Here is a 27,712-nt window from a genome sequence, read left to right as displayed (position 1 = left end):
TCATAAAATAGACATGTAAATATAGCAGAGGTAAGCGGGGCAGCGAGGAGAGGAGACGAGCAGAGCCAGCCCCAGCCGAGCCTGCAGGGCAAGGAAAGGGCTGTGCCAGGGGGATGGAGCCATGCTGGGGTGGCTGCAGCCCCCCAGGCTGGGGGGATAACCTGCAGGGAAGCTCTGGATAGCTTCCCTGAGTGACTGCACTGCTCACCAAGATCTGCGGCTTGCAAACACCAAAGGGCAAAGCTGCCTTGCTGGATGCATGCAGGAACCTCACCCCACAGCCCCTCACCACCCTCCCCTGGCCTATACTCCATACCTCTAGGTGTTTTTACTCCCCATCTCCCACAACAATCCTTCCCAAAATACCTCAAACATGGCAAGAGAGGGGGGTGGGGCTGCCTGCCAACAGTTCACCAGGTCAACCAAACCCAGTGAAGTCAATCAGCTGTACATCAGGAGTCACAGCTTGATGGCAAACTAATGCTTTAGGCAAGGGCTGTTGGTCACATGCAGCATTTCACAGGTCAGGGACAAGCACTCCTTTTCCTTCTCTCCTAGAGGAGCAGGGCAGAACAGACCCAAACTCCTCTGGCCAGCTGGATGGTGTCACCCTTCCCAAAGCATCTGCCAAAGCAGAGGGCTCAGCAGCACTCCCCAAACCTGAGGATGGGCTGCTGAGGTGCTGGTCCCTTCCTGGGCATAGAGGAAGGGAAGGGACCCAAGGTAAGTCACTACCCCTGTGTAAGAGTCCCCGGCTGGGCCTGGGAAGTGGGAGTTAAGAACTGCTCCAGCATCTGGCCCAGCCTAAGGCACCAGCTGCCAGCAGGGGAAAGATGTGGAAAAAGGAAAAGGGAGGCTGGGGACACAAAACCTCCTTGCCACAGTGGGAACATGCATCTGGCTGGGGACTGACATTTGTGGACAAGTGTGTGGCAAACCCACCCTCCTAATGAACACCAGGCTGCCCGTTGATTATACTTTCAGAGCTATCTGCAGATACCAAGCCCTCCTGATTTGCCACTGGCCTTCCAGGAGGGTGCTGGATGCTCAGCCCCTCTTCAAACCCACCTTGATCAAGGGCCTTGAACCTCCATGTGCAGGAAAGAAACCCCTTCAAGGACCAGCAAACCAGCCAAAGGATGAAACATGAGGCAGCCACAACAGGGGTCAGATGAGCTCCTAAGCTTTCAAACCTCTGGAAGCACAACCATCATCTTGGGAAAGGTCTCCAGCGAGGAACTGGGAACTCACCACATCCTCCAGAGTGCTGGAGTCCCCAAAGGACCCCATCCCACATGAGGTCAGCAAGAGGGACCCACCACCACTGCCCCTCACCACGCTCTGGCACAAACCCAGCTCTCTTGGCACCCATACCTGCTTTTCCTCTACACACAATTTTTTCTTAATTGGGAGCTTGTTAATTATCGCAATACTTTGCAGAGGAAATAAACAGCAATTAGAGAAATAAGTGGTATTTTTATTCGCTGGCACTCTGGCAGAGCTCTGTGACGCCTCCCATCCCTCGCTCCCACACGGGCACATGTTGCTGCCTGCTCCGGCGTCGCTGCCCGAGTGCTCTGCTCCGTCTGTTCCCCACGAGCAGGGCACTGTGCTGGTGGGCTGCCTTGCTCTCCCCCGGGGAGGAAGCGTTACTGTGTGAAAGCAGCAGGCTGTCCCACTCTAATCTGTTTTAAAAGTCATAAATTGCTGAGAAAAGCCAGTTTTCCCGCACAACAGAAGGTTAGCGTGTTTAAAGAGAGCACTGGAACTGTTTTTATTAATCAGAACTGCCATAAAGAAAGCATTTTAATTAACATAATTATCCTGTTTGAGAGAAGCAGCCCATACCTCACAGATACTTTTCAAACTAAAGATGCAGGCTGTCACAGTCAGTCATAATTAAGCAAAATGAGCTGCTTTTCCTTGTTCTATGTCTGCCTCTTTCCAGCCACATACTTCCCCCTTCCTCTTACACTCAGTACAAGGCAAGCAGAGACAACATCATGGGGGTGGCAGGGCAGGTCTCCATCCCTGCATCTCAGTCTCCAGCATGGAGCAGCTGGGGTTAATCTCCATCCAAGCCAGCAGTGCCAACTCTGGGCACTGACCAAGCTGCAAACCATCAACCTGGAAGATGGAGGTGGCTATAAAAACCCACAAGATCTGTACGACTCTGTTTGCAGCACAGTCTCACAGTCAACAGATAAAAGATTTATTCTCATTGAAAAAGACAAAAAGAAAACCATAAAAAGCCTGGCACTGGGCTGCCCGCCAGCACCGAGAGAGAGGAGCGGGTAAAGGGAATAAAAGCTGGCACGGGCAGGCAGCTGTGTGGGGCTGGGTTTCTCTGAGCATCCCAGACACAAATCTCTGGAGGGCAGAGATTTGACCAGGAACTGCAGCCTTCAGCAGCAGCCCTCATCCTTCTCCTCCTGCCTGTTTCTGCCTGCAGCATGAGGCTCCACTACAAGCCTTAGGCAGCATCTTCCATTACTCCCTACACAGTAAGAGGTTCAGTAGCTCCCTTGGCACAACCCTGACCCCTCTTTGCTCCCAATGCTGGTGTCCCCCTTCCGAAGGGCAGGACAGGGCACACAAAGCAAACAGGCATCATTCCCAAATCCCATGTTGGCTGCTTCAGCCGAGACATTCTGCACCTCCTGCACACCTCAAGTGTCCTGCAGCAGGACACAGACCTTTGGCCAGCCAGCCAAAATCCCTTAATGGCAGCACCATTCAGTATTTTAACAGGTACTTTCAAGAATGCTCTGCTATTTGGCAGAATGTGCAGTGTACTAGACTGTTAACAATCTGTGGTTTAATTAAAACCTCCTTTATTTATAAAAGATGGTTCTGAGTTGATGGCTTTGCCCTGAAATAGCACAGCACTACTGGAGATGCTCGTGTCACGTCCTTCATTCACACCCAATGTCATTTCAAAGGGACCAAAGTCACCATGCTGAGCTCTCAGCCCCGTGTCCCCAAGGACTGCAGGGACAAGGACACCCTATCCTGCCCACACAGCACCCAGTGCTGAGTGTCACCACCCTAAGGCAGCCCACATTCCCTTACTGCCAGTCAAGAGCTATCTGCAGGTAGAACAAGGCAAAAATTTTGAAAAGAGGTATTTTTAGATATTTTTTCCTTTTTTTGTTGGTGTGGTTTCCTTAAGAAAACAAGTCTTGTGCCATCACGTGCTCCACATGTTGTCTGTCTACCCTAATTACTCTCCGACTCAGCAGTCAAATTCAACAGCTTGTGAGTGACAGCTGAAAATCTCAAAGTTATTAAATTCCTGGAGGTTTCATGGAAATAACCAGGCAGACAGAGTGGAGAGGTCTTCCTCAGATCAGCTGAGCCAGGCTGCAGCAGGAGCCTGGGTCTTGCAAGGCACCAGAGGATCCACATCGGAGAAAGGAAAAGCACAAAAGCCCTGATGATGCAAGGGAAAGGCTGAATCAGAGGATGTAGCGTGCTAGATATTGAAATCAGTCAATCTTCAAGTATTAGCCCCTGGAAAAGCAGCCTTCTGTAGTGCTGAGTGGCGTGTTAACAACCTGTTTTCAAACAGGAAACACAATTTCCATGGGAGAATCAGGTTTTCTGGATGGAAGAATTAAAATATTCGGGGGGAAAAAAAAAAATCATCGAGTGCACTTTTCATCTTTGGTTCAACACAGACTGACACATTTCAGGTGACTAAAAAGACATCTGGGACCCACCACAGAAAGTGTAGAAGCATCTCCTGCATCAAATATTGCTGGGCAGGGGTCAGAACTCATGTCAGCCTGCTCTGGGTGCCCCCAGGAGAGCTGGCCAGGGACACAGAGCAAAAGGAGAGCACAGAGTAGAGGCAGCAGGACAAAGCCTCGGGCTGGCTGCTGTGAAGGGCTTTGGGTGGCACCGGGGAGGGTTTTATTTTTACACAGACTATGAAGCACCCACTTAGAGACGTCTCAAGACGTACTTGTAAGACCAAATAAAAATATCTCTCCTGATTCTCGATTGTGAGATCTGGGAAGGAGGCTTCCAAAATTGGGTTCTCTCCCTGCCTGCGCAGAGGACGGGGTTGTGACACCACAGAGGAGCTGTTTGTAGGTCTCCGTTTGCAGGCAGGCAGCCTCACCCTCCCTCAACCAGGGCATCTGCCTTGCCCAGCTCCCAGTGCCCGGCAGAAATAGGACTCCTTGCTGTCGGTGGCACTGCACTGCATTGCAGCGGCTCGCACAGCCACGTCCCCTCCCTCTGTGGCCCTGTGGCTGCCCGGACAGAACCCACAGGGCCAGGGGAGTTCCCCCCTGCACCGCCCGTCACAAACCAAAGCTGCGGCGAGATGAGGCGACGCTTCTGAACTCCTTAGCAGGGGAATGTTAATGAGCGCAGAGCGGAGGGTGAGAAAAGCCCTCAATCGTGTTAGCTCCGCTGCCAGAGCTGATGAACATCCCCAGCCGGAGCGCCCCGTCCAGACACCCGGCACGGGGCAAGGAGGGAAAACAGTCCTCAAAAGCACACTGATCCCTGCTTAACCTTAGAAAAACACCTTCTGCGAGCTGATGGTGCCTACGGCATGGGGCTGCCGGATGCCATCCCGCCCATGCTGCCGGCAAGGGATGCTCTCCATGAGCGGGAGGAGCCCGGGCTTCCGCTGCATGAAGAACTCACGCGGCAGGTTTTCTAGTGGGGACTCGGCTTCGAGCTTGTGTAACTATCCCATGTTTTTATGTTTGTTTTTCTTTTTTTTTCTTTCTTTTTTTTTTCTTTACGGGGCCAGGAAAGTGCCATATAAAGTGTAAGTACAAAAATAACGATTTTCCTCAGCTAAGCAGCCGCGTGAGCGGCTCGGCTTGCGCCGCCCTGCCTCCCGAACGCTGTGTGCACACACATGTGCGCTGCTCCGTGACACACCGGCACATTTGTTACGGTGACAGCCTGCCGCTCCCCCTCGGGGCGAAATGTGGTTTAATTTTTAGTATAACCTTAAAAAAAGGAGACTAGCAAAGCTGCTCTCCCATAAATTTTGTAAGTGACATTTATTTCTCGGTGCATTATTGCTAGTGATGGACAAATCTGGAATTTAGGGGAGCAGCCATCTTCTCCTGCCAGCTCCAATGTGATGAGGTGGTTATCCTTAGGCTCAGCTCAGGCACTGCCTGGAAAATTTCCAGATGCTGAGCTCTCTTCTCCCTTCAACATCTCGGCACAAAGTGCAGCCCCTGTGTGCCTTAGGGGGCTCTGGGTACTTCTTTGGGTGTCTGGAGACCCCACCTCTAAGGAAGCTCCCATGGGCTGGACACCAGCAGTAACACAGCAGAGTTTCCCACCCAGTCTCACCAGCTCAGCCCACGAAAGCATCTCTGGCCTGCTCAGATCCTCCTGCCCATCCTCTTGAGGGATTGATGAGTTTGCTTTAAGAGCTCATCAGATCTTCCTGGTCACCGAGATGAGCTCCCTGCTACCTAAGCCTGCCAAGTCTCAATTTGAATACAGATAAAAGATCTCAACAGCTGGGTGTTTAATGACAGGACTAGAAATCAGGCTCTGCAGAGTCACACCAAGTTATTGCAGCTCCCTGGAGCTGGCTTTGGGGTGTGCCAGAGAGGCTGGTGCTTCCAGCTCTGTCCAAAAGCGCAGTGGTTCAAGGAAACACAAACCATTCCAAACCCCACACAAACCATGCCCAACCCTTCTCAAACCATGCCCAGCTCCCAAATGCTGAGCTCAGAGGAGCACAGGTAGGGATTCACAGCACAGTCCTCTCCAAAATGTGGGTGCAGGGGTTTTGCACTACTGGGTGCCAGGGTGAAATACCATTATTTGTGTCCCAACAGATGAAAATGCAAGATGCCACTAAATCCATTACATCCATATGGTTTCTACAAGAGACAGAGGGCCAGGAGATGTCCAATATACTACCCTGGGGCTGGACTAGACCCAAAGAAACTCTTCCAGTTCCTTCACACTGACAAAAGATCAAAGGAGCAGTTGTTAATGGATAGCAAAGTCTGATGTAATTTGTGGCACAGTTATTTACACCTAGGAAAAAGCAGGCTGGTGTCAGCCCTGCCACGACAAGTCCTTGAGTGTTGCCCTGCCTGCTGGTACATAGGGATCTGCAGTCAGTCACTCTGAATTTCTAGAGAACAGGTCCTTTCAGAAACTGCACTCTGAATCCTAAAGACTTGGGCACCTCCAACTGCAAAGTGCTTCTAAACAGCCACAACAGGCTTTCCCCATGCTCTAACAGAGTCTGGAAAAGCCTTTTCTCTGAGCAGACAAGTGTTTCCCTCTGCTGAGGTGGCTCAGCATCCTTGGAGCATCCCCTGTGCTCCTGGAGATGCCTCTCTCAGCCATTCCTGGAGTGGTGTTTGGGCTCCCTCCCTGCCCAGGGGATGGTAAATGCTGAGCAGAGCCAGCAGTGGCTCCAGGCCTGACTCTGGCAGGAGGTCCTGCCCTGTCCCAGCCACCTCTGGGAGACCTGGGACTGACCCTCAGCACTCCTCCTCACACAGCCCAAGCAAAGGCATCTCCTGGAGTCTTCCAGCATCAATGTCCTCTGTTGTTGTTCTATTATTTCTCTAGAGTTTCATATCGCTGTTATCAGATTTCTAAAGTCCATACCTCTTTGGCATATTCTCATGGCTGCAGATCTTCACTGCACGGACTCCTTCTTCTGCATGCTGTTCTCTCTCAGGTCAGGGCTCCTCCAAGGCTCTCCCTGACTGGCTACCCCAACCCTTTTTACCTCAGTCATCTTCATTGGTTACAGCTGCAGCCCATCAAGGGCAACTGGGACCTCTAGGGCAAAGCCTCTATACAGAAATTCAAATACATTGCCTCTACTATATTTCCCCCTTTTCTTTTACATAAGTTAACAGTTGTACAGATATTCAAATATAATACATTTATCTATGACTCACAGGCCATGTACAACCCACATAGCTCCTTGCTCAAAGGCCATACTATTTCACAGCTCCCTGACCCAAAGGCTGTGTTCTGTCACAGCTCTTGGCCACCGCGGCTCTCAGCTGTCTTATCTTCTGTTAACTATCACATCGGGGTCACCACTTGTTGTTGTTCTATTATTTCTCTAGAGTCCATAATGATAATCTCAGACTTCTAAAGTCCATACCTGTTCGGTGTGTTCTCATAGCTGCAGGTCTTTGCTGCACAGACTCCTTCTGCTGCATGCTGTTCTCTCTCAGGCCAGGGCTCCTCCAAGGCTCTCCCTGACTGCCTAACCCACCCCATTTCATCCCAGTCATCTTCATTGGTTACAGCTGCAGCCCAATTAAGGACATCGCAGCTGCAGCCCATCAAGGGCAACCAGGACCTCTGGGGCAAAGCCTCTATACAGATATTCAAATACAAATATTCAATTACAATACATTTCCTCTACTATAGTCCTCTGCTCCTCTGCCTTCTACCCTCTCAACACACTCTGGAAACCCAAGCTGTAATTTCCTAAGCTGTGTGACCAATTCTTGCTCTGGTGTCACCACACATCTCCAATTCCCCATGTCACATCTCAGCTGCTTCCCAGCTCCTCCCTGGCCTCTCCACTCAACAGGGGGCACAAATCAGTCATGTTTTGGCAAAGGGGTGCCTACAAAACCTCAGCTGCAGCCCTGACTTAAAAAAATAAGAGCATAGGGAAAAAATAAGGCAGCCTCAACAAGGCTGAGCACCAGGACCCATCACCATGCCACCAGGGTTAGGGGTGGCACCCATGGGAGCCCCTGCCTTGTCAGCAGCTCACTCTGAACATGCAACTGAGCCAAGAGAACTGTAACTCTTTCCTCTGTGCTGTCTGAAGGCTGCATCATCCCCCAAAGGCCCTGGGGGAGTTGAAATAAGGATGAACATCGGATCAGACGTGTCTCCTGCTCACAGGCATGCACACATCTGCCTCTCCAAAGAGCCTGGATATGGAGCCACAAGCAGAGCCCAGCCCTAAAATCCACTCTGAAGCATGCAGGTGAGGAGGCAGGAGAGCTCCTGGTCAGCACAGCAGGCTGCAGGCTCTGAGGATGAGGCTCAGAGACGCTCAGACTGAACTTTCCACTGTCTCTTGCTCAGCTGCCCATGACTGCTGGTGCCCAGTCAGAGACCCCACGGGGCCCTCAGAGGCACAGGAGACCAAAACACCCCTTCTCCCTCCTCAAAACACCATGTTTATCTGTGCACCAGCTTATGACTGATCTGAGTCCATGCCCTTGTAAGTTAAGATTTAAAGTTTTAACAAAAGCCATTCACTGTTTTGTCTGGGCAAACTGCTGGGAGCACCACCAGCTCAATTTTATGGATAAAAGCCTCTTTTCTCTAAAAACATGGGACCAGTTCTCCCCATGACAGCAAAGTGAGCAACACAAAGCTTCAGACTGCACAGGACAACAGTTTTCCAGCACTTCTGCCAGGCTATGAGGAACAAAACCACATCCAACAACATCTGCAAAGAGAGTTGGTGTGAAACCCTTAGAGACCAGTGGGCAGAGCAGGTTTCCAGCCTCTTCCAGCAGCTGGGAGCACAGCAAAGGATGACACCAGTCACTGTACAGGGCATCTGTGTGTTGCTTTGCTTTGCTGTCCATTATTATGCACCCCAAGGAAGGGCCTGCTGTGCTGCCAGCAGCCCCCTGCAGCTCCAGGACATCAGCCCCCGTGAATTCTCTTCCAAGGTGCTCCCATTGACCATGGGGGGACAAAGCAATGAGGAAGCGGACAAGGAATGCATGACTTTCCCATCATGCAGGGACTGCTGGGATTTGCTGGAAGGCATCCAATTAGTTAACGAGCACTCCAGAGCTGAGTCTGGTCTGGAATTAGTAATTAATTACCACAAGACAAGCAAGGGTGTCTATATTGGAGAAACCCACGTCTGTCTTAGGGATGGACTTAGGAAAAGAGTTTGCCCAGCAAACCCACACTGAAGTGGAGAGGAGCAGCTGGCAAAGCAGGATGATGTGGATCCCAGAAAGATGCACAACATCAGGAGCAAACATCACAACTGGCCCCCATCCTTGACATCCTGATTACAGGAACTGGTCCAGCTGGAAGCCCTGGGCCCTAGAGCTGGTTCTCTATGCTGATCCCAGCCCATCACAGGCACCACGGGCACAGCCAGCGAACACTTTGCTTCTGATGAGCAAAATTGGAGCAATGAAGTGAACAAGACACCTCAGCCTGGCTAGCTGCCTCCTCCTTTCACCATCCATACAGACCATAGCTTTGGAAATCCTGGAATAATTCCCTCATATCCATTTCTTTCATTAGTCTTCTGCTCCAGGTTCCTGAGCATGCTCCAGTGCAGGAGGACTCATCAGCTTCCAGGTCTGAGGTGGCTCAGAGGAGCCAGGCTGTCACCAGCAGCATCAGCCCTGGGCACCAGCAATCTCCCACCAGGCTCTCCTGGTTGAAAATCAGTGGCTGAGCTCTGGGGAGAAGGAGAATGTGTCCTCCTGAGCATTCACTCCCAGGCCTCACAGCTCCTTGTCCCCATCTGCCTCTCCGGAGCATGTCCCCATGCGGCAGGAGCTGCGGAGCAGCTCTGCATCCAGCCCCTGTGATAAATTAGCCAGGGATTCAGGCATTTCAGCACAGCTGCCTCATCCTCTGCCAGCATGACAATGTGATTAATTTTGGGTGCAGATGAAGCTCATTTGTCAGAGGCACGTGATGGCTGCGCAGGCTGCAGGGGCGTGCGGGGAGCCCTGGGGTGCAGGCAGAGTGGGAGCCCAGGCAAAAGGCAGCAGGCAGGGAGGGAGAGTGAAGAGCCAAGCCTGGGGCTCTCCTCTCAGGAAGGCTGTTTGCCACATTGGCTCATGATTAAGCACGCTGGGGAAGAAGAGCCCGTGTGGGAAGAGAGCTTTTATCTCTGCTAACACACATGGCCACGTCTGGGGAGAGATGTGCAACGGGAGGGGTGTAAGAGGATTGGGGAGAAGAAGCCATGAGCTGATTACGTTGTGTCAGGAGAGGCAGCTCTACCACCATGGCCACTTCTCCCCCACTGCCCCCTCCTTCAGGCCATTTTCCACTTTCTCCCTTTTTTGGAGGACCAGTGGGTCCTGTCTTGCCTGTCCCCACTCTGAAGCTATAGACACTTGCTTTTTGTTGCTGGAGGGAGTGTGGCCAGAGCTGTTCCTGCAGGAATTGTCTGGGAAGACAAAGCTATATGTTCACTTCCCAATGTAACACAGCCCTGACACAGAAAAATCTCTTGATTGGTTCATCAACCTCTTGGCTGGAGTTTCTCCACGTGCTGGAATATGGCAGTGCTGCTTCCTCAACACAGCACAGCTCTCCCAAGGGCCTGAGCTGCTCCCAGCTGAGGCTGCCAAGGTCATGAGCAAAGCACCACAGATGAGGAGTCTCTGCACAGTTTAGGAGTGAGGAGCAGCTTTTGGGGTAAGCTCACACAATGCCTGATGCCCTCTGGTGAGATGGATGCACAAGGAGAGGACATCAGGGCAGCTCCCTAGGCACCAGGATCCACAACCTTCGTTTGCCCCCTGCCATGGTTAGATATGCCCCAGACACTGGTGTCCCTGTTGTAGAACAGCTCTGTCTCAGAGCAAGGTCATGCCAGCAGCACCCCAAAACCCTGAGATCACCATTAACAGTGCTCTCTTTGATAATTTTAGGCCCCAAGTAGTGAACTACTTGCAGCTAAAGAAAAGAAAACCCTTCAAGTTCAACGAGGCCATGCAACCTGGGACATCGCTGGCAACTCCTTGAGCACATGGCTGATGTCAGTGCCTTCCATGGGACTTAATTATCAAACCAACAGATAGCATCAAACAAAGAGGCTGCTTTTTTTGATAAATGCATACTTAAAAAAAAAAACACATCAAGAGGACAAAGGTGAAGATGACACAATACATGGTAGCCACACTGATTGCAATACACCTCTGCTGATTTACCTCAGCACAGAACCAGGACCCTTTCCGCTGGGTTAAAGGTAAGGTTAGAAAACCCATGGGGACTATAGAAATGTGAAAACATCAAACACTGAATGGCACAGGGACTTGAGCCTGAGAAAGCCCTGAAATGTTATCCTTCTACCCACTAGTCCCTCAGGAGAGTCAGCTGGGTGGCTGGTGGCAGAGAGGGTGGCCTGAGAGGAGCACATTCCTGGAAAGGTTACAGGTGACAACACTAGCTTGCAGCCAGGACTGCAGCTTCTCACATTCACATTTCTTCCAGGGCCTAAATGCTCCTCTAAGCCTGGCTCCTGTGCAAAGGTCCCCAGGCAGGCTGTGCTCTCCTTCCACCCATCAGTTCACCTTCTTATTGTTCCCCTGATGTCCCCTGAAGTCACACCCAGTGGAAATACCTCCCAGCTTTTATTACAATCATCATGCCAATCACCAAAGTTTTCAGTTCCCATCCAATACAGATTGCCCAGGAAGGATTAAACATGCCCACACAGTTTCCCTTTATGGACTATAGGAGGGCACTGATAGACACATCTCAGTGTATTTTCACACACAGGAGAAAGAACTCTGGGGTGAAGTGCAGCAGGAACTGGCTCCTCAACAGGGGCACACTCAGGCTCTTCCACCTGCCTGGGGAGCAGTGGTGGTGCCCAGCCCCAGTGCCCTTCCAACCCCAGGTGACACTTTCACAACAGACTCAGTGAGGAGAAAACACAACTGCACTTACCAGAGCTGAAACCCTACAAGGACCTGCTGGCGAGGCAAGGAACCTGGAAAGGAAGAGAAGAAGAGATGTGGTTCAGTGGGTTGGCTGTGGTCAGCAGCAGGGGAGTGTTGGTGTGGCCCAGCCCTGGAGGGGTGGATGGGGCAGCACGTTCAGACAGGCAGTCACCTACCCTAGCATTGCACCAGGACCATCTAAATTGATCAGGGCCACCTAAATCCACCCACTCCTGCTTGCCAGCCTCTCCAGGGGCTCAGCTGGTGCTGGCAGAGCTACAGCTGCTGCACACAAGAGGAATTCACCAAGGGATTAAGGAGCCATTCCATCATTACCATCCTGGTATGAACATTGGGCTGCCCCATCAGTGTTCCCCTCTCATCAGCTCCCGGAGCACGCCATGCAAATCTGTGCAAAGGAGTCACAACAATGCACCTGGGAAACCATAAACATCTGTGAAAAATCTCCCCATAAATCCACAGAAAGAGGAATTTATGGTGCTTTCTTTGGAGATTTCTCTGGGTGTTCCCTATTAAGCCATTGTGCTTGTTTGCATAAGTATTCCTCAGACAGTAAAGTCTTCTCTGCCATCAGTTATCAGCTCTGCAAACAGGAGCAGCACCAGGCGTGGGACGCACAAACACCCAGCTGTAAAGATGAGGGACTGGCTCCTCACCTTGTGAAGAAATCAAGGGTATTAATTGCTTAGTGCAACCACAACACACTCCCAGCAAGGACAGGGTGAACTGGCAGCCCTGACATGTACAGAACAACTGAGAAAAGGGAAACGAGCCAAAAAACTCTCTGTGTGCTCTCAGGGTATGCCACACAATGGTAAAGCTGTGGAAAGAACGAGGATTTTTCACATCATTGGGGGGAAAAGTATCAAGGGGAGAAGACATACACAAGTGCTGGAATCAGCTCCAGCTATCCAGAGAAATTGCTGTAATGTATTGTCCAGCCACATACCAAGGCCTCTACAGACATTAGGGAAGGAAGTGCCTTGCGTGATACAGCAGCAATGAATACATTTGTAAGTGATAATACATCAGTTACCAGGCTGGGTAGAAGCCTTTCCCACAAGAAAGGCTGACACAGGGCCTTATTAAAGAAGGTAATACCAAGTTAAGACACCTACTAATCTCATTTGATAAATGGTTGACACAATACATCATATATATGCAGGAGGGGTTTGAAAATAATAGAATAAGCTGAATGGTATCAGCCTACACATCTAGAAATACAGGTCCATTATATACAACTTGGAGATGACATTTTAATTAACATGTTCTCATGAAAATATAAACTGGAACCCAAGTGTGAAGCACCATATACCCTCTTACTATGTTCCTATTTTGCTGTTAAAAGTTTAGGAAAAGAAAGATGGATACACCATTCTCCCATCAAGGAGGTGGTAACTAGCCAGCCAGCTGACAAATGACTGACTCCTAGAAAAACTCTCACATCAGCTAAGAATGAATGGGGCATCTCACTACTCTTGGTATTATTGACTCTGTTACTGCTACAGCATAGCTAAGGATAAAAATGATGGATGATCCAGATTAGTGGAAAGTTAACAAATCCAAAGAGAAGATAGTTTTCCTAGATTATATAGGAACAAGGTTCCCAATTCCTGAAACACGTGACAGGAAGGCTCTTGCTTTCTGGTGTCTATCAGATAAGGTTTATAATTTAGCCTGGGCAGAGGTAAGCAGAAGGACAGGTCTCATTGCCTTGATAATACCAGCTGCTGCTCAAGACTTAATACCAGTTGTTGTGTGATGACAGATAATAGTTTAAGAAGTAATAGTATACAATTAACATCACTTGTGAAGTGTTGATCCAGGAGTGATTACTCTTTCCCTGCTCATCCCCCTTCAAAGCAAACAGGGAAGGATGCAGCCAGTATTACAGGGACAGGATTGGGAATCCTAAATGGTATAGATGTTGAAGTGTTCCTAAATAAACTAAGTGCAACAACAAGTGATTTGAGCATATTAGAGCACCCATTGCAATCCTCTCTATTAGCACTGGGGACTAATCAATGGCTCTTGTCTGATATATTGCCTCTGTGGGAGAAAATTAATGAGAAGGACCACCAGCTGATTGGAGAGGCACTTGGAATAGTCCAGGGCAATCTTTCACCAGCTCTTAGATGTATCCACTCTCAACTGTGGATGCACTCCACACTGGCAGAAATTAAAAGGGTAGGCAAACGCAGCACCTTACCCACAGAGGTTTAAAAAGTGGCTTGGGACAGCACAACTGGGAGAGAACTTCAGTCCTGGTAGTATTTGGCCAATTATGACCCCACTATCAATAAGGTCACAGTTTCTGTCTTAATAATAATATGCTTCAGTACACAGCACATAGCCAATTGCTGCACTAAATCACAATACAATCATCCTCTTTCCCATAGAACATAGAGCATGGACACCACAGAGTGGACACAGGTGGCAAACAGTATATGGGAACAACAAGGATTCAACAGTAACACCCTTAAAGCCCAAGACACGTCTTGACACTGAGCAAAATGTTTGTCATCTTGAAACACATGCTGATGAATTCCCTGCAACTGAACTTATATATATTGGAAAAGGATATGTTTTCTTAAGGACCCTTTGTGGTTTTATATTAGGAGGTGATACTATTGCAGATACAAGTAATCATTTGAATATTTGCATTCGTAACTTTAGTGGAATTATAGGGTATGATTTTAATTATACAGCTCCTGTTACGTCCTGCCAGTTGTTACAGTCTAATTATACACTAGTTAAAGACTTGTTACCTACTTCAACTGGAATTAATCTTAATGCTGGTAAGAAAATTATCACTACATGATGACTTACATCAAGTATTAAAACACGTATGAATTGATAAAAAGAAACTATAATCACTGTCCACCATAATGGGGATGAAATGTGTTGTGTGTTCAAAAGAGGAAAAAGAGATGGAGAACACACTGGTGGGAACCTCTCCCAGGGTGGTCACCTACAGCCACAGGAATTTATAACCTCCTGCTCCACCCAGTGGTAATCATACTAGCTTTGAGTCTATTAGGTCTGGTGCTTGTGATCATTCTGTATATAAGATTATGGAAGCTGATCATGCTTTTTGAAAGGCTTTGCAAGCTTTGCTAAATGTATTAGCAGGGATGCTTAATAAAAACAAAGGGAGGGCTGTAAAGAAGTAAAGGATATTAATTGCTTAGCATAACTTGCTTAGCATTAGTAGCTAAGATGTGCTGAAGCTTTAGGCCCCACTTTGAGCAGATTTCACCCTGCACAGCTTCTGCAAGGCTGCCTGGGTTAATTGCCAGGAGAGCAGGTTGTATTTCAGCTATGACATTTCTCTGCATGTTTAACGTATCCCTATCATGGTTCCAATGTACTTCTGCATAGATGGGTGGGAGATGGGGGAAAATGAATAATACGTTTTCTTCCAGCATGAAATTGTGAGAGTGTCCTCCACTGAGTGCAATTACTGTGTATATAACTTCTGTAGGCTGGCTAATACTGCTAAGTATACTGGAGATTAAGGGATTTGGGGCTGTAAAGTCCATTTCATCCATCCAGGCCTGAGCAAGGCAATGAGAGCAGGGAAAAAGTCTTGCAGAAACCACTGGACCAAGCAGGGTCTGGCCTGCAGGTTCCATTCCCCCACATCCCCTTGCTGCTCTCAGACCTGTCCCAGGCAGCTCTGAGCTCTGTGGGGGACATGAAGGAGGGTGAATGCAGATGCCAGGACCAAAGCACCTGCAGGCACATCCCAGGGCTGACCCCTCCCCAGTGGCTACCAAACCCAGCACACCCCATCAAGGACACTCCTGAGCCTATGCCAAGCACTGCTGTCATGTTCCTGGATGGCTGAGCCCTCCCCAGGGTGGCATGTCAAGGACACAGGGGAAGAGCACAGGACTTAAGCAGTCATGGAGCTGCTTCTGAGAGTGCTCAGGAGGCACAGGAGAAGAGCTGTTATTTCTCCTGAGCCAGAGACCTGATCACAACATTGGAGCATTTTTGCTTTGGCCGAGGCTATGGCCTCTCCCTGCCCCATGGAGAGGGAAGTTGCAGTGCTTCCCATGGGGCTGGACTGTGCTGCCAGTCCCCAGCCCTGCTGCACCTTGGCTCCTCATCAGAGACTTACCCTGGGGGTGCAGGCTGAGCTAATGGGGGAATACCCTACCCCAGTGCTAGAAAAAAGGAAGCCTCAAAAATAACTCTCCTACAGAGCCAGCATCCTGCCCAGTTCAGAGCAGCAGAGGCCCTGCCTCCACTCCTGCCCAGAGGGGAAGCCATGGCAATCTCCCCCCAGTTCTTCCTAGCCAATGGAATATGAAGCAGAGCAAATACTGGGTTGTTGTGAAGGCATTGAGAAGTGAAGCAGAGCAAGGAGAGAGCTTTGAGTAGTAAAAGCTGCCCTTACGATATGAGCTCAGACACAGCCTTGTGCATCCCCAAGCAGCAGAGGAGCCATCTCCACTTTGATCTGAGTTTGATTTAAAATGGAGCATCTCCCTCAGCATCACCCATGGGGCAGCAGTGCAGCAACCTCATTTTCCTCTGCTTTATCCCTTTTGCCACCTGCTGTGTGCCCAAGGTCCCAGGGCCACAAACTCTGGCTCCCTGCACTCCCTGACCATGATGTTCTTGGGCACAGCCCTCAGCTGTGGGTGCATCCTGCTCCCTCTCTGCTCTGGGGTGGGGATGGGCCAGCACAGAGCCAGGGAAATGAGAACCTGCTGGGGCATAATGCCAATTCAACACCCATTAACTTCCCACAAATCCTCTGCTCCATGGCCTTATCTTCCTCTGCCATGTCCCCTTGCTGCCCCTCCTCCTCCTCCTCCTCCCAAGCTAATGGTCCTTGTGGATGTGCAGACAAGCTGTGCAGGTACTCTTGGCTGTGCCTGGGAGTCCTTCAGTGGCAGTATCTGCAGGAAGGTCTGATAGGCAACATCCCTGACACCCCTTGGTGACACCCCAGGCACCCACAGGCCATGGGATGGCCCCACACAGCACAGGCTCTGAATGTTAACTTTTACAGCATGATATATCCCACACCAACCCACATTGCCAGGAGATACCCCAAAGCCATCACCTGATCTGGATGCAAATGATTGTTTAAACACCCCACACAGTCCTGTGCATACAGAATGGATTTAGTGTCACTTCTTGTAAAATTAGGAAGGGATAAAACCAAACAGCTGAGCAGCAATGTCTGCTGGGCAGGGGGAGGGGAGCAACACCAGCACAGCTCAAGGGCTTTGGCTAGACAGGGAGCTCCAGAATTAACACCAGCACAGCTCACCATGAGGCATCTTTGCTTGCAGCTCCTGCCCAAAGAGTGGGTTTGACCTGGGAGCTCTCCTGACCCACAGCAGCCTGGCAGAGCTCGTTCGAATCAGCACTTTCTGGAAGCAGCCACGTTTCAGTGCTCCTTCACTGCAGGGCAGGAGAGACAGGAGGGGCAGGCAGCTCCCCTGGCAGGCCCAGTGAAGTTCCTCAGATCAACAACAGATGAAAAGCACTGACTGTGGAGCTCAGCCCAGCTGCCCTGGCTGCCAAGGCTCTCACTGCACTGCTGGTCTTGCAGGAATTCAGTGGCAGCACAGAGCCAACACAGCCCTGCCACTGCCCAGGAACAGCTTCAGGTCCCTCCATGCCCCGAGCTGTCTGCTCCCCACCTTGTTCCCCTGGGAGCTGCATCCATGGGCTCACAGCACTGGTTTTGCAGAGGAGAAAGTTCACCTTTTCAGCAAAGACCACGTTTTACACAACAAATTGAACTCAGCCCAAGCCTCAGTATTCCACCAGAAACTGTTTGCACAGGAAGTTTGTGTCCAGTCCGTTCCATCAAGAGGCACAGTTTCCTACATGAGGAAGGGCTTTGGAAAACAGAGCATTCCTCAAGGCAGCAGATAAATGCTGGACCAGAGTTAATGGCTGGAGGCTGGAATCTAGGCAAACTGGGACTAAAATAAGGCCTGACTGCTGGACAGTCACAAGGAATACTGCAGCAGCTGAGGTAGGAACAAGAGGAATACTCAGCCTTCAGTGATGTCAAGGGAAAGCAAGGCTGGTTCTCCAAAGGAGGTGCCACAAGCACCATCCAAGAGTTACAAGTAGAATACAACTGTGGAGGGGCTGGTTTCCACCAGTGCTACAGAGCTGTGACACGGTGCCTGGGGATGGCACAGCCACCATGGGCTCAGGTTTGGCACCAGCCTTTGCTTCAGCCAGCAAGTCACATCCCTCTCCAGCCATACTGAGGCTGTGCGACAGGATGGGAGAGGAAATGCGTTCCCAAGCCCGTTTAACTGCCCATGAGAGCTCGTGGCATCCTTACATCAGTAACCCAAACTCTGCAGGATCTCCCAGCCCTTCGAGTGAAGGGCAAGGAAAATTCTCCTCCATTGCAGCTCCACCTTTTATCTTTAAAAACCACAACAGGCAAGGTTAAAAAAACAAAAAACAAACATGACAAATAATCCAAGGAAAAGAATACAACAGCCTTTGAAACCCCATCCTACAGTTGAAAGGGAGGGATGGAGGCAAGGCAAGAAAGCCAGTGTAAAACCTCATTACCATCAGAAATCGTCTCTCCCTGCCCTTACCTCCCTGCTCATTTCCATATCACAGGGGACACAATACCTTTCTTCTCTTGAAAAACATCCCATTTTTGCAGAGACCGGCTGTCCCCACCCCCAGCACTGACTTATGGAGCTAGGGAACAAAAGCCAGGCTCACACCTGCCCCGGCAGGCGAGGCCAGTGTGTGAATCGCCAGGCCCTTATCAGCCTCTCAGGAGCAGTTTTTACCATTATTATTATTAGTCTACTTTATCTTTTTTTTACCTTTAGCTCAAGATCCTTTAGTCAGTCAAATTACACTCCGAGTAGCAGAAGTGGCAGAAAATAAAGCATTATAAGGGGTTCAGGAAGTTATTTTCATCTCAAGGAGCAGGTAAGAAAGGTTGACAAGTCTTTATTCTGCTCTTATGGGATAATCTGTAGGTTCCCAGCTGATAGGGGGGGGAAAAAAATTAAAAGCATCTGAAGAAATTGCAAGAAACTGAGGCCTCTGCATAAATTGAAGTAATGTGCAGCTTGGCTGACAGCTGAAAGCACTGGAGGGTGAAATGTCAGAGCCAGGAAGGAAAGGGGCGGCCACAGGGTGCGGGCAGGGCTGGACAGAGGGTGCTGGGTGCAGGACAGGAGGGTCACTCAGCCCCCTCCAGCTGGTCTTTCCTCATGCTAAGTGGACCTGTCACATCTTTCCAGTCCAGAGCATCACTAACAGAGCAGGCGGAGAAGGGAAGGGGAAGCAAAGCAGCTCAGCCATCAGTTGGCATCCCCCATACTGCCCTGGATTGCTGGATTTGTCCTGCTCCTGTCTGGCTGCTCCAATAAAAGCTACAAGCATCAAGTCAGCACAAGGAAAAATTTTCTGTCCAGACTTCAGGCTCTCATATTTACACACACAAGGCAGGGCCCTGGGAGCTCCCAGCATCCCAGCAAGCACTGAATGCTGGACTGGGAGCTGGGAGTGGAGCCAGGGTGCCAAGGAATGGGAGAGGATCACAGGGAGATGCACAGAGGGGAGAGAAGAGGTGGGACCATCAACTCCTCTCTGAGGCATTGCCTGTGGGGATTAGAGACTGATGCAGGCAGTGCTGGATGCCCAAGAGAAGCAGGGACACGCTGCAGGCCAGCACGAGGTAGCAGGGTCCTGAACAGCAGAGAAAAGGTGCACAGATGCATTTGTGGTGTGAGACAGCCTTTCCCCCAGCAGAGAGTGAGGGAATGGGATCCCTCTCCTCCAGGCAGGGCGTGGGGGTCCGAGGCAGCCCCCTCCCAGGCCGGGGGGCAGCCAGCCCCGTGCCTCTCCGGCTGCTGCGCGGCTGAGCCACGCGGTGCCGAGGCGGTGCTGTCACCAGTGATTGATGGCATGGTTCAGGAGGAAATAAATTCCCAGGCTTTTGCAGGAGGTGAACTGGGGGGTGTATCCATCTTAAAGATGCTTAATGAATGTGCCACAGCCCGCGGAGTGGCAGCAGATACATCTCTGCAGCCAGCATTCCCCACGCTGCTCCTTGCGAGGTTCAGGCACAATTTAACAGCTTCTTATTGATTTTATTTATGTTTCCCAGGCCCTGGCAGTGTTTAGATTGCCCCAGTCCAACAAGATCCCCATAGTCACAGAGGTGACTTGCACTTGATTTTCCCATCCTGCTCCTCAACCCTGGGGACAAAACCTGGTGTTTGGGCAGAAAAGGTGGGAGTTTTAGGCTCTTTTTCAGCTTCAAGAAAGAGGATGATGGGGGGTGATGGTGAGCACTGGCTCAAGCAGTGAGGGCAAAACACTGGGGCAAATACTGCTGTCACCCACCCACATCACCCCAGCACCAAGCTCTGGGTTGTACCTTTGGAACTCAAAGCAAAATAAGGACGTTTCCAAAGACACCCTTGCAAACTTGGAAACTCCTAGCTTCTATGTAGCTTAGCACACCTTCATTTTCAAGGCCAGAAAAATGACAATCAGCAGTTCTGGCATGTGACTTGGTTTTGTATTTCCCTCTTCCCCTTAGGGGAGGAAAAAAAAAGGAGAAAGAAAGAAAAGCAGCAAAGAACAGCAGAGACCCAGTTGACCTTTCCGGCTAAGAGACCTTGTCTGAATCACTGGATGGTAACAATGAATGAAATGCCAGTGCCCTGCCTTATAAATACCAGCTTCCTCTTGGGGTGAAATGCCATCTTCCGAGCATGGAAAAGCTGCAAAGAAAATGTCACCCTCGCCAAGGTGTGAAATGCCAGCCTGCTCCAAGATCCCCAGCTCAGCTGTGGGGAGATGGGCAGGCTAATGCTGCTGGATCTCCAAATTCCTCCTGTCCAGGGCCTTCTCCAAAGCTCCATGGCATGAAGGGGACAGACTTCAGTGTGGGACAGCCAGAGCATGAGTCCTCCAGAATTACCTCCAGCATCTCAGCAGTGAGCTACTCAGAAAAGCTTCCTTGAGGATTTGGGTTATTTCCCTTTTCCAGTGGCTGTGAGTCAGAGGGCCAGTAGGACAAACAAATCACCTTTCAAGAATGGTGGGACAAGCCAAAACAGTTATTTCCAGTTTTACCAGTGAGATGAAAAAACAATTGAGCATAAGGAGATTTTGTCATCTAAAAAGTTTATCACAACCCAGACTCCTAGTTCCCAGCAAAAGCTGTTGTTGCTGGGTTTAATCCTATTTATTAAACAAGGGAAATCATCCAACATACTGTCCTTGTGTGAAAAAATGCTTCCAATTAGGCTGGTGATATTTGCAATATCTCTCCTACCCTTCTCAGGGCTACATTTGGCTTAATCAAAGCCACATTTTCCAGAAGCTCATCCTCTCTTTTCCCCCCATTTGGCATCCTCCTACCCTGGTTTCCAGTCAAGCCCAGTACCAAACCTGTTCCAAGTCAGGGCAACACAGCAGGAGGGACAACTTGGACCATCTCAGGGAACTGCAGGGCTGCAGAAACGTAACCAAGCCTTCCTACCTGATGAAATTATGTTGGGAAATGAATGAAGTTGCTTTTTGTCTTCTGGAAACTGGAGCTGTTCTCTTTCCCCACACCCACACCTTCTTTTTTTTTTTTTTCCCATAAATGTGTGAAATAATTTCACCACCATTTTTTTTTCTTTCAGTTACTCCTCCTCCCCTCAGATCTCGCCTTTCCTGGCATTTGAAAATAACTCATGAAAAGGAGGAGGAAGGAGGGGAATGAAAGGAAGTGTGTGGGGATGCAAGATGGAAGGGAAGAGAAGGGAAAAATACATGAATACTGAAAATACATGTTTTTCAAAGCAAATCAGAATGGCTGATTGCTTCGATTCCAGAACCCATTCTAGGAAAGGGCTGATAATCTAGGGGGTTTTCTAAAGCTCTCTGCATCTCTCAGTTGTTAGGCAACACCTAGGAAGAAAGTGGCACAGCAGAGCTGCCTGCTCCTGCCCGTACCTCATGTGCAGGCAGCCATCCCAGCAAGGAAAAGCGACCTTCCAGGGACCCAGCTACCATCTGTGCTCAGAGCCGACCAGGATCACTCTGAATGGATTTTTTCTGACCTGTGCAACACTTGTGGCTGGAAAAGAAATGGCTGGAAAAACCTCCTCAGGTTTGATAACCTGCTGGTGGAGCAGCAGCTCAGCTCCACAGGACCCAGGGGCACAGTGAGGGGAAGGGTCTCAGCCACCTCTGGCCTCAGAGGGGCTGCAGGCTGAGGGCTGGAGGGATTTTTTCTCCAGCCAGCACCAGGCTGATGACCAGGATGCCCTTGACTTGCTGGGCAAGCCATTAGTGCTGGAGCAGTTCCAGGGACAGGTTTGTGCCCGACCCCTCTCCCTGCCTGCCTTGTGGAAGATCTCCACGGGAAATGGTTTTAATGCATCAGCATCCATGTGCATCACATCCAGGGCTTTCCCCCAAATGCTTCTCTGTAATGGATTTAGTCCTTGACCCGGAGTGATGCTGCTCTTACAGGTTCCCAGGGAATCAGAATTCCAGTTGCTCCACAGCTTTCCTGCCAGGAGAGCAGGGCAGCAGCACTGCACCTCTAATGCAAATCTCCTCTCAGCCTTGGCAGTGGTGGGGCTGCCAGCACAGGGGGAGGGATGCTCACTGGCAGGGGAGGTAGCCAGGGCAGTCTTTCCCTCCCACACCCCACATCTCCATTTGATATCTCTTCTCTCCCTGCACAGCACCTTCCCCCTCCTTCCTGCTCCTGTTCTCTGGGCAGCAGCTCTGGGGCCAAAGGCATGCTTTCCAGATTTTTTCTTTAAAAAGCTCCTAAAACCTGCATGTCCCTAAACCACTGCATGTCTGTGTCTGCCACAGAAGGGATTCGGTGATTTATGTTTAGGAAAAAATTTTTCACAGAAAGAATAATAAAGTACTGGAATGCTCTTCCCAAGGAGGTGGTAGAATCACCAGAGAGGATGTGTTTAAAAAAAGACTGGACATGGCACTTGGTGCTAGAGTCTAGTTGAGGTGTTAGGGCATAGGTTGCACTCGATCTTAGTGGTCTCTTCCAACCTCATCATTCTGTGATTCTGTGATTCTGTGATTCTGTGATTCTGTGATGTTAGTGGTGGCACCAAGGGGAATCTGCAGCTGGATCAGCAGCAGCAGGAAGGCTGGCAGCCACGGGCATTGCCAGCACGGCTGCTGTTGGAGCCCTGGGAGCTTTGCCATGAGCAGCACAGCTCTGCAGGGATGCATTGCCAAGTCCTGAGGATGCTTCCCATCCCAATCAGGAGCATGACAAGCACTTCTCGCCTTGACAGCGTCAGAAGCCAAGAAGGGAACTACGCCTCATTCTGTGCCACACACACCAGCACTGGGAAAGCCGGGTTGGGCTGAGCGCTGGGGAAGTGGCAGCACACTGAGGAGAGCCTCGCTGCTCTAGGGGGCTTCAGGCCAGGCAAGAGCACTCCCACACTCCCAGGAGTGAAGATGGGGGGCTCTGCCATTGTGTGCAGCTCCCTCAGGACCTTGGAGGGGATGAGTTGACCGAACCCGACAGGCAGTGCTGCCCCAGCCCAACAAAGGAGCCCAACAGGACCACCTTGACATGGCAGTGGGACACTGAACATTGCTCCAGCTGAACTCCTGAGCCCAGCAATCCGCTTCTTTCCTCAGGAGATGCCACCCTGTGACGCCCTCTCTTCCCACCCTCCCACAAGGACACTAATTTTTTCCAGCTGAGCTGAAGAACAAACAAATCATCACCCACTCCAAGTAGGTGGGTTGGCCACGGCCAAGGAGAAGATGCTTTGTGTTTGGCAATGGTCCACAGAGCTAAGTCAGCAAAGCCAGATGATAGGCAGTGAAGCCACCCTTTCCAATAACAGCACTGTGACACACAGATCACTCCTGCTCCAGGTCTCCAAGGGCTTAGTGTGAACTCCATAATCCCTGTTTCCAGTGCACAGGAATGCTGCTTGCAAAGCTAATCATCTGCTAAGGCATCTTCATTAGCCTTAGAGAACTCTGCTTCTGGCCTCCTGCATCCCCACTGGAGGCCCTGGGCCATGTCCTGCTCTCGTGTACACAGAGAGCAGTGTACACTCTCAGTGTAAATGTGTGTATCCACACCTGAAATCACATGATGGATATTTCACTGCTGTCCAAACATGCTCTTGGAGGCTCAGAAGGTCACCACTCTTTTCACTTCCAAGGTGACAAGCCCACAAGACCTCCAGCTCATCTTGTGGATGTAACACAGTTCCTCCTGCACAGCCCCACCTTTTACCTTCAGCAATCTGCAGAAATCCCTCCTCTCCTGAGCTCAACATGAGGCATTTCAACTACTGAGCCTCAAAATCAGACACAGCACATTTTACCCACACATCCCTGCATGCCACAGACCAAGAAGCAAACACTGAAATACACCTTAATCCTCACTCACAGAAACACCTCCTTCCAGAGCAGCAAATTATTTTATTATAGGAAAAGTCCAACCAGGGACCACACTGAAAGCCCTCACAAGCCATGTGCAAATAACCACACATTAACAGCCAGGCAGGCACTGGAGAAGGGCAGAGTGATATAAGTTTCACATGGAAACAGCAGCTCTGCCCAAGCATGGCCAGCACTGGGCTTTCCATGTGTAATCCTGAGCCCCCCATCCTTCTTCCTGCTCCCCAGCACCTGCCAGGGGGGTCCCTTTATAGTTTACTCTGCTCTGGGGCTGCTCACAGGGCTGTTCATGGGGCAGCTCTCTCTAGTCCAGCCCTGAGAGTCCACACTCCTCTGCACCAATGTGGGAGCATCAAAAGCCTCCACAGGTTTCAACACAGAATCCCACAAGTGTTTTAGCTTGACCAAACCAGATTTTTTCTCAGGAAATGAAGTTTTGATAGACATTTTCCAGCCAGCCAGCTAGTGCCTGCCAGTACTTGCACTGCTTGGGTGTTCCCCAAGGGTCTGGAGCAAACCTGGCACAAGCATAAAGCAGCATCTACCCTGGCTGGGAGGAGACTGGCTGCAAAGCTGGCAGCTCAGCCTTACAAAGCTAGGCCAGACATGGGGTTTCCATACTCCACAGCTCCCAGCCCTGCCAGGTTCTTCACTCGAGATGTAAGAGGGCACGACGGCCTCGGATGAACCCAGCTCTGCCACTGCCACTGGCCTTGGATGTGGGGCTGATTAGAAGGATTAAAAACCAGTTCAGCAGCGGGCAGCAGGAGGGATGTGCTGGCAAGGCCCAGGCTCAACAGCCTGTGGGATACCATGGGAGATCTTGAAAGGAAAGAAAGATCTGAGCGGGCATCGCTGCCCGGCTCCCTCTCTAACAAGGGACAGGAACAACCCGCAGTTCTCAAAGAGCTCCCAGATGAAAGCAGCTCCATCCCCAGGATCTTGTTATTATTTCACAGATGTTTCTCACATACCTTTTCTTTACTGTTATTTTTCTATAGTTAGTCATTGCTCTAGATAAATGGGGCCTCTGTGGCTGCAGGCAGTGGGTGGAGGAAAGGCAAGGCAGCTCTGGGAGCTGCCTATGGCACTGGCAGGGCCAGACACTGCTGAAACACACAACCACTGCTAAGGATGTCAAAATGTGCCATCAGCAGGTATACCCTGCACAGGACCTCAGTTCACCTCCCCAGCTCCTTCTGCTCCTCACTAGCAGGATGGGCTTTGCAAAGGCTGGTTTCTCTGGGAATTGCTAAGAAATCTCACCATGAAGAGCATTAGCAAAGTGCAAACTGTTGTGACCCAGCCTTTACCTCTGCCTCTGGGCAGGATTGCCATAAGACAATCTGAAATCCAGGCTGAGGAGATCCTGCCTGGTCTGCCCCACATCCAGCAGTAAAAACAAAATCTCCCCCTCCTTGAAAAGGTAGAGCTATTAAAGGGCAGCAGGCAAAGCTCTGTCTTTGCAAAGCAGCCCTGAGTAGGACAGCCTGAGCCAGGGTCACTGGGCAGAGGGACCATGCAGGGATGGGTTGACTTCCTGCTCTAAGCTGGGCATGCAACCTGGCCCTTGGCCTCTCCCAAACCCTGACTGAGCTTTTGCAGGATTAGTGTGATGGCTGAGTGACAAGAGAAGACTGAAAGGGGAAAAGGGAAAGGATTAAAAATAGATTCCAGTTTTGTTTCAAATATTGTAAAATAAAAGGTCGTGCAGCAGCTATTGTGGAACCAAAAAGCACGCTCACATCTCAGGCTGCGAGGCAGCTCAACAGCAGATGTATTTTTCATTAAAAGACTATTTAATATTGCAGGTTCCTGCTGAAGACCTGCTTTCTTGGTTCTGGCTGATTGCCAGGGAGACACTTCTTCCCCTCCCTTGCCTGGAGGAGCAGGGATTTCCTCCCACAGCCCTGAGCAGTCCCTTTTGCACATCTCCTTGCCTTGACGTCCCCAGGAGCATCTCTATCCCCCACCAGCATCCCCAAGCACTCACCCAGCACTGCAAGAGAGTCCCACACCCAGCACACAACCCATGTATCACAGCATCAACCTGGCAAGCAAAGGTAAATAAGAAACAAATTATCAGGCATTTTTAAAAAAGCAAAACAGAGGGCAGGAGCAATCCCAACTGCACAAGCCCAAGGACTTGTGGTAAAGGGAATTCCTTTCCCACTAATGAGAGACATCTTGACTTTGTTTACTCAAACTTTCTCATTTATCACCTTTGCACTGCCTCTGTCAGCCTCATGGCTGTCAGGCCATGATAATGTATGAAAAGCAGTCATTTATCCCTCAACATCTTACACAGTACAGACACACTGTGCTGTGGGAATGGATTTACCCCACACCCAGTTCAGCTCCCAGCACAATAAGGCTAATTTAGATGTTTAGCCAAATCCTCCTTTTTTCCTCTGTCCTTCTTTTATTTTATTTTAAAGCCAGCAGGTGCTGGGCTCAGCAATTGGAAGTGACAAGCAGCTGCAGGCAGAACACAGAGTGAAAGCTTCTCCTCTCCTGCCTGCTTCTCTGCCTGCGATGTCCCCTTGGGCACCCACCCCAGGTACTGGCACCCTGGGGGGCTGCACTGGAGCACCTGGTCCTGCTTGTGGTATTTTCTGGGCTCTGAAAAGCAGCACAGGAACCACCAACACACGGAGGCATCTTAGCAGTGGGGCTCAACACAGGCAGTGACCTCTCTCAGTCCCCTTGAGCTGGCTTTGGTGTCCCCATGTTTCCCAAACACGCTGTATTTGGTTGGAATCATAGGCAGAGTGCTGGCTCTGCCTCCCACGCAGCTGTTGATTGTGCTGGGCTCTGTTTGTTGGAGATTTGCAAGAGGGGAGGAGGGAGCAGCAGGCAGCTCTGCAAGTGGATACGTGGCTAGATCCTGCCATTTTCAAAAATTAAAGAAATTGCTATTAATTAATTCTTAATTAATTAACAAAGGTTTCAACACTGAGAGATGCAGAATGCAGAGAAGAAAAAAAAAGGCAAAACTCCCTGGCTGCTGGACACATTTCTTCTGGTAGAAAATCTTTTTAGGAGATTAAAAACTTCATGTTCCGATGATTCTGGAGGAGGCACGCAGAGCTGCCCTGAGCCCTGGTGGTGCCACCCCCATGGGTGCTGCCATGGGTGCTGCCCCTATCCTGTCGGCTCCTGGTCCTCCAGCCCAGCGCAGCCCATCCCTCTCACTGGGACGTGTCCTGCGATCAAAGGAGCCGCCCACCAAAGTCCCCAGGGCTTGCGGGCTTGCTGGGAGAGGAAATATCAAACCTGTCTGGAAATCAAACAGCAGAGTCAGAACAGAGGGAAGGAAAGAAGAAAACACAGGAAACGAAACCTAAACTGACACCCTTTGTAATTGAAAACACCCAGTGCGGAGAATCACCGCTCCGGGGACAACACGCTTTCTGCAGAGGAAATCCAAAGTGACTCCGGCCCCGGGGCAGCTTCCCCAGACACCGCCGGCCATCAGAGAGGGCCTGGCATGAGGACTGTCACTGCTCTCAGCTGCAGGTTTCTGGTGACAAGCCCTGAGCATGCAGATGCCACTGTATGTGTGATTAAAATCCTGTGAAGCTCATGCCAGGAGGAGC

General features: G+C 50.3%; 1 protein-coding gene across 4 annotated transcripts in view; it reads right to left on the bottom strand.

The window, feature by feature from the left end:
* LINGO1 (leucine rich repeat and Ig domain containing 1) overlaps positions 1-27,712 on the bottom strand; it is a 159,149-nt gene that overhangs the window by 96,015 nt on the left and 35,422 nt on the right. For all 4 annotated transcript variants that reach the window (XM_054516210.1, XM_054516212.1, XM_054516211.1 and 1 more), the window contains one exon: positions 11,662-11,704. The gene's annotated coding sequence lies outside the window, so the exon portion shown is untranslated. The remainder of the gene's footprint in view (positions 1-11,661; positions 11,705-27,712) is intronic.

This window comes from Molothrus ater, chromosome 13, assembly GCF_012460135.2.
Source record: "Molothrus ater isolate BHLD 08-10-18 breed brown headed cowbird chromosome 13, BPBGC_Mater_1.1, whole genome shotgun sequence".
In the NCBI taxonomy this organism is placed as follows: domain Eukaryota; kingdom Metazoa; phylum Chordata; class Aves; order Passeriformes; family Icteridae; genus Molothrus; species Molothrus ater.
The sequence above is the reverse complement of the archived record's forward strand: the minus strand, read 5'-3'. Positions and strand labels throughout refer to the sequence as shown.